Below are 10158 nucleotides of genomic sequence, written 5' to 3'. Positions count from 1 at the left end.
GCTGTTCCAAGAGCTCGCTTGTGCAGGGCGCACCAATCTCATACTCCTGTACACTTAATGCACATCTATCTCTTCTGTTTCACAGCTCCCACTTCAAAGCTCTTGCTGAAATATAAAGATTTTTCTCCCGACTTGCAGCACCACACCGATGAGCCGAATTCCACCTCAGCGGATATATGGAGTAGACATAAGGCCGATAACAATGTCGTCAGCTGCCTTCGCTTTCAACGGTGCCCTCCAACGATGCGCCGAAATTCAGATTCTGGCATCCCTTGCTCGTGCACTTTGGAATCGCTCAACCTAGACTGATTGCTAAATGTCTTCCAACGAAGAGGTCACCGATGTTCCATCTGGGCCTTTGTGTCGGCCTCTTCCGCTGTACATATACTACGCCCGGCCTCTCCGGTGATGAATATCTGTTACCTGTCAAGTAGGGGGCCGTGCACAATACTGATTTGATGGAGGCAGACGTGAGAGCACGGAGGAACATCTGGTGAAACTTCTGAAATGCCAGCTTCGCTGCCGCGGCTGCTGTGTGATCCGAAATCTCCGGAGGGAAATGCCCCGAATCCTTGTCTTTGCCTGTTGCTTGGCGGCCGGGGCCCGGGTCGATGCGCTCGGCAGAGATGGTGCTCGGTGCTCGGTGCTCGGTGTCGGAGGGCCGGTCGGAGGCTCGAAGTTTTCGGACGGGCTCAGAGTCGGACTGTGGTCGGGAGCTTCCAGGACGCTACATCGGCAAGTTCGCGGCACTGGAAGCTCATGGCAGGGCGAGCTTCTTACTTCTACCGTCTGCGTGAGATGATAAGGCCATCGGGAGTTAGGGACTTTTTTTCCGTGCCCATGGTCTGCTCTTATCAAATTGCTTTGCACTGTTGTAACTATACAGTAGAATTATGTGGTTTATGTCACTTTTAGTCTTAGTCTGTCTTGTGTTTCTGGGATATCATACCGGAGGAACATTGTATCATGTTTTAACGCATGCATTTTAAAATTACAGTAGACGAGGACTGAGTGTCCTCATCATCTAATCTAATCTAATCTAATCTAATATTTCTATCTTTGTGTTACTTTAGGACGAGTGAGAGTTGTCGTACTGTCAGAGCAGCAAGCGTGAGGACATAGCGCACTGAAATGTGACCCAGTGATCTGCTGGCCTTGCCTGTTATGTGATTAGATGCCTCTTCTATCCCGTCACGAGTCGGAGCAATTCGGAGTGCAGTCTTGTGCCACCGAGAAGCTCTGTAATACGGAATTGATGATCGGTGTAGTAAAAGAAGTCCCGATCCTTCGAGCCGGATTTGAACCAGCGACCTAAGGATGACTCCATTTCCTCTACAGTCCTCCGCTCTACCAACTGAGCTATCGAAGAAAAAGCGACGCCAAGCTTCGCCACGCTGGCTCCTACCGACAATGATTATGCAGATTTTCATCCTAGTGTCTCTCCACCCAGAGCAACAGCCTGCCAATTGCAATATCTAGTCCTTCCAGCACTATGGGCCACAGGCGACCGGATGACGCACATCACCGAGCTTATCACAATTCTGGGTAGACATAGAGATAGACATAGAGATACTTTATTGATCCCGAGGGAAATTGAGTTTCGTTACAGCTGCACCAACCAAGAATAGAGCATAAAATATAGAAATACAACAACTACAAACGATCAGACAACAAAATGCAAACTATGCCAGATTGAAATAAGTCCAGGACCAGCCTATTGGCTGAGGGTGTCTGGCCCTCCACGGGAGGAGTTGCAATGTTCGATGACCACGGGCAGGAACAACCTCAGTTGTATCTCGGTGGAATATGGCCGGAGTCCAACAGCAAAACGTTCAATACCCGGGCTACAAACCCGTTCCTGGATCGTAATATGACCAGCCTTGCACCATCCATTGTTAACCAGAACAGCAAGCCCCCCACTCTTTTACGCTTACCGCTGTCAGTACACTTCCAGTCAGCCCGAACGGTCTGGAACCCTCCATGAAAAAGTTTTGATCGGTTATGTCCACGTGCAGTCCAAGTAGAGAACTCCTCTTCTCCATAAATCTCTGTTGTCTCGACCCGATCCTCTTTCCTCGCCTTTTTGATCCCCCTCTGCATCCTCTGTCTGTTTTCCTCCAGATTTCAGCAGGGGTGTCCGCCGCTCTGTTCGGTAAACCGGCCGGCATCAGCGCGTCGACTGATCCGTGGAATAAACATTGCGACCATACTGCTGCCACGCTAATGAGACGTGCCACAATGTAACTATTTCCAGAGATGAAAACCCAAATAAAACTCGCTCCACCACCATGTTAGAGAGGTTGCTGCATCAATGTGTTCCGTGAAAAAAAACAAGTTAAAAAAGAAAGAAGAAAACAGTAAGAAACTAGTCGGACCAGCTGCAACAGGCTGCAAGCACGACCGGTGCATGCGCAATACATCTGTGTTGGAGGTACGACACCAACACAGCTCTTTGATCTTCTTTCCTTGTCACAATCAACGGCTGACGAAGTTAGTCCTGACGAAGGGTCTCGGCCTGAAACGTCGACTGCGCCTCTTCCTATAGATGCTGCTTGGCCTGCTGCGTTCACCAGCAACTTTGATGTGTGTTGCTACTCAGCTTTCCCATTTCGCCCAGTGTCCAGGGCAATTTCCTTTTGACCACTTACCTGATTTTTGTCTGAATGGTCGCCGGCAGCTCATGCACTACCGAAACAACACTGCCAGCTAACTTTTCCTCGCATCTACCTTTAACGCAGCAGACCTACGACACGTCCCCCTTTCCTTTGACTGAGACACGTTTCTCTCCTTCACCGCCATCCCTATCTTTTGTGCATCCAAACTTCACAGCAATTTCATGAGACGAGTGCCTCTCGGTACAAAATGTCAATGGAGAATGCGAGCATCGATCTCGCTACCTCTCGCATGCTAAGCGAGCGCTCTACCATTTGAGCTAATTCCCCAGCACATCCGATCCACCTCCTGTAATTTGCTCAGCGCCACAAGCACCATTGCATGTCTGCCACTGCTCACCGTTGCACAATCAGCAGCTCACACACAGACACACTCACTCAATCATCAACCAACCACTCAGACACACATATGGTCGCTCTCTGCCACTGTCACCTCTCATGTCCCCAAACGACAATTCATTCTCCTGCATGAAAAGAATTATCCTTCTGTCTATTTTTACAACCGATTGTTATTGCAGTTGGAATCGATATCTCCACTTCAATGTAGTGACAAACATTCGGCGTACAATCACTTCCTCACAGAGACACCGAAACATACCGGGTAATGCGTCGCCTCCGTGAACATGCATATTCACCTCAGCTGAAATCTCGCCCCTCATCACACACATATCACCAACAACACCACAGTCGGCAACCTTTCCGCATTCACCTTTCCTGTATTATTACGCTCCGGCGGGAACTGATGTGTCAGAAGCAGAACTTCTCCATGAACCAAGGAGATGGCCGGTCATCCATTTCATCTGGCAGATTGTAAAACTCCATTTACGACTCAACATTAATAGACAATAGACAATAGGTGCAGGAGTAGGCCATTCGGCCCTTCGAGACAGCACCGCCATTCACTGTGATCATGGCTGATCATCCACAATCAGTTTCCAGTTCCTGCCTTATTCCCATAACCTTTGATTCTGCTATCTTTAAGAGCTCTATCCATCTCTTTTTTGAAAGCATCCAGAGACTTGGCCTCCACAGCCTTCTGGGGCAGAGCTTTCCATATATCCTCCACTCTCTGGGTGAAAGAGTTTTTCCTCAATTCTGTTCTAAATGGTCTACCCCTTATTCTTAAACTGTGGCCTCTGGTTCTGCACTCACCCATCAGCGGGAATATGTCTCCTGCCTCCAGCGTGTCCAATCCCTTAATAATCTTATGTTTCAATAAGATCCCCTCTCAGCCTTCTAAATTCCCGAGTATACAAGCCCAGTTGCTCCAATCTTTCGACATATGACAGACCCGCCATCCCGGGAATTAACCTAGTCAACCTACGCTGCACTCCCTCAATAGCAAGAATGTCCTTCCTCAAATTTGGAGACCAAAACTGCACACAGTACTCCAGGTGTGGTCTCACCAGGGCCCTGTACAGCTGCAGAAGGACCTCTTTGCTCTTATACTCAATTCCCCTTGTTGTGAAGGCCAGCATGCCATTAGCTTTCTTCACAGCCTGCTGTACTTGCATGCTTGCTTTCATTGACTGATGTACAAGAACACCTAGATCTCGTTGTGCTTCCCCTTTTCCCAACTTGACTCCATTTAGATAATGATCTGCCTTCCCGTTCTTACTACCAAAGTGGATAACCTCACATTTATCCACATTAAACTGCATCTGCTATGCATCTGCCCACTAACCCAGTCTGTCCAAGTCACCCTGCATTCTCATAACATCTTCCTCACATTTCACACTGCCACCCAGCTTCATGTCATCGGCAAATTTGCTAATGTTACTTTTAATTCCCTCATCTAAATCATTAATATATTTCGTAAACAGCTGCGGTCCCAGCACTGAACCCTATGGTACCCCACTGGTCACCGCCTGCCATTCCAAAAGGGACCCGTTAATGGCTACCCTTTGTTTTCTGTCAGCCAGCCAATTTTCAATCCATGTCAGTACTCTGTCCCCAATACCATGTACCCTAATTTTGCCCACTAATCTCCTATGTGGGACTTTATCAAAAGCTTTCTGAAAATCCAGGTACACTACATCCACTGGCTTTCCCTTGTCTATTTTCATAGTTACATCCTCAAAAAATTCCAGGAGATTAGTCAAGCACAATTTCCCCTTCGTAAATCCTTGCTGACTCAGACCGGTCCTGTTACCGAATTTCCTTCAGTTCATCCATTACCCTAGGTCCTTTGGCCACTATTATATCTGGGAGATTGTTTGTGTCTTCCCTACTGAAGACAGATCCAAAGTACCTGTTCAACTCGTCTGTCATTTCCTTGTTCCCCATAATAAAATCACCAGTTTCTGTCTTCAAGGGCCCAATTTTGGTCGTAACTATTTTTTTCCCTTTTCACATACCTAAAGAAGCTTTTACTGTCCTCCTTTGTATTCTTGACTAGTTTACCTTCGTACCTCATTTTTTTCTCCGCGTATTGCCTTTTTAGTTACATTCTGTTGCTCTTTAAATGTTTCCCAATCCTCCGGCTTCCCACTCGTCTTTGCTATGTTATACTTCTCTTTTATTTTTATACTGTCCATTACTTCCCTTGTCAGCCACGGCCTCCCCTTACTCCCCTTAGGATCTTTCTTCCTCTTTGGAACGAACCGATCCTGCACCTTCCGCATTATTCCCAGAAACACTTGCCATTGCTGTTCCACTGTCATCCCTGCTAGGGTATTGTTCCATTGAACTTTGGCCAGCTCCTCCCTCATAGCACCATAGTTCCCTTTGTTCAACTGTGATACTGACACTTCCGAGCTTCCCTTCTCCCTCTCAAATTGTAGATTAAAACTTATCATATGATGGTCACTACCTCCTAATGGCTCCTTTACCTCGAGGTCCCTGATGAAATCCGGTTCATGCACAACACCAAATCAAGAATTGCCTTCTCTCTGGTAGGCTCTAGTACAAGCTGTTCTAAGAATCTACCTCGGGGGGACTCCACAAACTCCCTTTCTTGGGGTCCAGTACCACCCTGATTCCTCCAGTCTACCTGCATGTTGAAGTCCCCCATAACAACTGTAGCATTACCTTTGCTACATGCCAATTTTAACTCTTGTTCAACTTACACCCTACATCCAGACTACTGTTTGGAAGCCTGTAGATAACTCCCAATAGGGTCTTTCTACCCTTAGAATTTCTCAGTTCTATCCATACTGACTCCACGTCTCCTGATTCTATGTCCCCCCTCGCAAGGGACTGAATATCATTCCTCACCAACAGAGCCACCCCACCCCCTCTGCCCATCAGTCTGTCCTTTCGATAGGACGTATACCCTTGAATATTCATTCCCCAGGCCCTGTCCACTTGAAGCCATGTCTCTGTTATTCCCACAACATCATACTTACCAATTTCCAACCGAGCCTCAAGCTCATCCATTTTATTTCTTATACTCCGTGCATTCATATTCAATACTTTTAATTCATTACTCCCCTCACCTCCTATATCAGTTCCTATTTCACTTGGCCATACTGTACGATCCCTTCTTGAGCTTTCTGCTCTGTTGATTCTGCTATCTCTCTTAACTTTTCTTATTCTCTCTTTCCCTTTATCTTCATCCTTATGTTTCCAGTTCGTCCCCTCCCCGACATTCTGCTGGAAATCTACACTGCTATCAAAGAGAACATTCTCGGATCTGACATTCCTGTCTATTTCGTTGCCGCATTCTCCGACACTTTTGAAAAAGTACAGCCAAATGTCAAATCAGCTGAAAAGCTCAGTGACTGAATTCCATCATCACTGGACGATTTGCCTCTCTCCTGGACGGTGATAGGAGGGACAACACACTGCAGACATCCGCACACTGCAAACCTGCTGTTCCAAGAGCTCACTTGTGCAGGGAGCTCCAATTTCATGCTCCTGTACACTTAATGCACATCTCCCTCTTCTGTTTCACAGCTCCCACTTCAAAGCTTTTACAGAAATATGAAGATTTTTCTCCCGACTTGTGTCACCACACAGATGAGCCGAAGTGCACCTCAGCGGATATATGGAAACGACATTAGGCCGATAACAATGCCGTCAGCTGCTTTCGCTTTCAACGGTGCACTCCAACCATTTGCCGAAATTCAGATTCTGGCATCCCTTGCTCGTGCAGTTTGGAATCGCTCAATCTAGACTGATTGCTAAATGTCTTCCAACGAAGAGGTCACCGATGTTCCATCTGGGTCTTTGTGTCGGTCTCTTCCTCTGTACACTTGCTACGCCCGGCCTTTCTGTTGATGAATATCTGTTACCTGTCAAGTAGGAGGCCGTGCACAATTCTGATTTGATGGAGGCAGATGTGAGAGCACGGAGGAACATGTGGTGAAATTTCTGAAATGCCTGCTTCGCTGCCGCTGCTACTGTGTAATCGGAAATCTCCGGAGGGGAATGCCCCGAATCCTCGGCTTGGCCTGTGCTTGGCGGCCGGGGCCCGGGTGGGATCGTTCGGCAGAGATGGTGCTCGGTGCTCGGTGTCGGAGCGCTGGTCGGAGGCTCGAAGATTTCGGACGGACTCAGAGTCGCACTGTGGTCGGGTGCTTCCAGGCCGCTGCATCGGTAAGTTCGCGGTGCTGGAAGCTCATGGTTGGGGGAGTTTCTTCCTTCTACCTTCTGCGTGAGAATGTGAGGCCATTGGGAGTTAGAGACTTTTTTCCGTGCCCATGGTCTGCTCTTATCAAATTACGGTATTGCTTGGCAATGTTGTAACTATACAGTAGAATTATGTGGGTTTTGTCAGTTTTAGTCTTGGTCTGTCTTGTGTTTCTGCGATATCATACCGGAGGAACATTGTATCATTTTTGACTGCATTGTAAATTAAATTAAAATGAACGAGGACTGAGTGCCCTCATAATCTAATCTAATCTAATCTAATAATTCTATCTTTGTGTTACTTTAGGACGAGTGAGAGTTGTCGTACTGTCAGAGCAGCAATCATGAGGACCTAGCGCTCTGAAATGTGACCCAGTGATCTGCTGGCCTTGCGTGTTATGTGATTAGATGCCTCTGTATTCTATCCCGTCACGAGTCGGAGCAATTCGGACTGCAGTCTTGTGCCACCGAGAAACTCTGTAGTACGGAATTGATGATCGGCGTAGTAAAAGAAGTCCCGATCCTTCGAGCCGGATTCGAACCAGCGACCTAAGGATGACTCCATTTCCTCTACAGTCCTCCGCTCTACCAACTGAGCTATCGAAGGAAAAGCGACACCAAGCTTCGCCACGCTGGCTCCTACCGACAATGATTATGCAGATTTTCATCCTGGTGTCTGTCGACTGATGGCAACAGCCTGCCAATTGTAATATCTTGTACCTTCCAGCACTAGGGGCCACAGGCGACCGGATGACGCACATCACCGAGCTTCTCACCATTCTCGGTGCGACTCCAACACAGGTCTTTGATCTTCTTTGCCTGTCAAAATCAAAGGCTACTCAGCTTTCTCATTTCGCCCAGTGTCCAGGGCAATTTCCTTTCGACCACTTAACTCATTTCTGTCTGAATGGACGCCTGCTGCTCATACATTACTGAAACACCAGCTGTCAGCTGGCTGTTCTTCGTATCTGCTTTCAACGCAGCAGATTTTCCCCTTTCCTTTGACTGAGACACGTTCCTCTACCTCTCCGCCACTCTATCTTTTGTGCATCCAAACTTCAGAGCAATTTGATGAGACGAATGCCTGTGAATACAAAATGTCAATGGAGAATGCGAGCATCGATCTCACTACCTCTCGCATGCTAAGCGAGCGCTCTACCATCTGAGCGAATTCCCCAGCACATCCGATTCACCCCTTGTCATTTGCTCTGTGGCCACAAGCACCATTGCATGCCTGGCACTGCTCACCGTTGCACAATCATCAGCTCACACACAGACACACTCACTCAATCATCAACCAACCACTCAGACACACATACGGTCGCTCTCTCTCACTGCCACCTTTCATGTCCCAAGCGACAATTCATTCTCCCGCATGCAAAGAATTATCCTTCTGTCTATTTTTACAACCGATTGTTATTGCAGTTGGAATTGATATCTCCACTTCAATGTAGCGACAAACATTCAGCGTACAATCACTTCCTCACAGAGACACCGAAACATACCGTGTAATGCGTCGCTTCCGTGAACATGCATATTCACCTCAGCTGAAATCTGGACCCTCAAACAACACCACAGTTAGCAACAGTTAAATTTGTAAGGAGATAGCAGATATTTGTAGTATGCACAAGGTTGTCATTGTGCATACTACAATACATACTTAATTTTCCACAAATGGACTGGGAAGCCCATACTGTAAGAGGGCTGGATGGTTTGGAGTTTGTAAAATATGTGCAGGATAGTTTTTTTGCAGCAATACATGGAGGTACCAACTGGAGAAGGGGCAGTGTTGGATCTCCTGTTAGGGAATGAGATCGGTCAGGTGACGGAGGTTTGTGTTGGGGAGCACTTCGGGTCCAGTGATCACAATGCTATTAGTTTCAATATAATTATGGAGAAGGATAGGACTGGACCCAGGGTTGAGATTTTTGATTGGAGAAAGGGTAACTTTGAGAAGATGCGAAAGGATTTAGAAGGAGTGGATTGGGACAATTTGTTTTATGGGAAGAATGTAATTGAGAAATTACATTTAAAGGTGAAATTTTGAGAGAGCCATGGTTTTCAAGGGATATTGGAAACTTGGTTTGGAAAAAGAGACATATCTACAATAAATATAGGCAGCATGGAGTAAATGAGGTGCTCAAGGAATATAAAAAATGTAAAAAGAATCATAGGAAAGAAATTAGAAAAGCTAAACGAAGATATCAGGTTGCTTTGGCAAATAAGGTGAAAATAAATCCAAAGGGTTTCTACAGTTATATTAATAGCAAAAGGAAAGTGAGGAATAAAATTGGTCCCTTAGAGAATCAGAGTGGACAGCTATGTGTGGAGCCAAAAGAGATGGGGGAGATTCTGAACAATTTCTTTACTTTGGTGTTCACTGAGGAGAAGGATATTGAATTGCGTAAGATAAGGGAAACAGGTAGGGAAGTTATAGAAACTATGATGATTAAAGAAGAGGAAGTACTGGAGCTTTTAAGGAATATAAAAGTAGATAAGTCTCTGGGTTCTGACAGGATATTCCCTAGGACCTTGAGGGAAGTTAGTGTGGAACTAGCAGGGGCTCTGACAGAAATATTTCAAATGTCATTAGAAATGGGGTTGGTGCCGGTGGATTGGCGCATTGCTCATGTTGTTCCATTGTTTAAAAAGGGTTCTAAGAGTAAACCTAGCAATTATCGGCCTGTGAGTTTGACGTCAGTGGTGGGTAAATTGATGGAAAGTACTCTTAGAGATGGTATACATAATTATCTGGATCGACAGGGTCTGATTAGGAACAGGTAACATGGATTTGTGCATGGAAGGTCATGTTTGACAAATCTTATTGAATTTTTTGAAGTATTCATTAGGTACCTCTGCTATCTCCTCCAGTTCCATACGTAATTTTCCACTGACACACTTGATTGGTCCTATT

At 46.3% G+C, this 10158-nt stretch overlaps 3 non-coding genes across 3 annotated transcripts; all 3 read right to left on the bottom strand.

Annotated features, from left to right (window-relative positions):
- Positions 1 to 1283: 1283 nt before the first annotated feature.
- trnay-gua (transfer RNA tyrosine (anticodon GUA)) lies at positions 1284 to 1369 on the bottom strand. Its single transcript is given in 2 exon segments — positions 1284 to 1319; positions 1333 to 1369. It is a non-coding gene; the product is annotated as a tRNA-Tyr (tRNA).
- Positions 1370 to 2869: 1500 nt separating this feature from the next.
- trnaa-agc (transfer RNA alanine (anticodon AGC)) lies at positions 2870 to 2942 on the bottom strand. Its single transcript has one exon. It is a non-coding gene; the product is annotated as a tRNA-Ala (tRNA).
- A 4823-nt stretch (positions 2943 to 7765) lies between these two features.
- trnay-gua (transfer RNA tyrosine (anticodon GUA)) lies at positions 7766 to 7851 on the bottom strand. Its single transcript is given in 2 exon segments — positions 7766 to 7801; positions 7815 to 7851. It is a non-coding gene; the product is annotated as a tRNA-Tyr (tRNA).
- Between the last annotated feature and the right edge of the window lie 2307 nt (positions 7852 to 10158).

Source organism: Mobula hypostoma, chromosome 1, assembly GCF_963921235.1.
Source record: "Mobula hypostoma chromosome 1, sMobHyp1.1, whole genome shotgun sequence".
Classification (NCBI taxonomy): domain Eukaryota; kingdom Metazoa; phylum Chordata; class Chondrichthyes; order Myliobatiformes; family Myliobatidae; genus Mobula; species Mobula hypostoma.
This window is presented reverse-complemented; position numbering and strand designations above follow the sequence as displayed.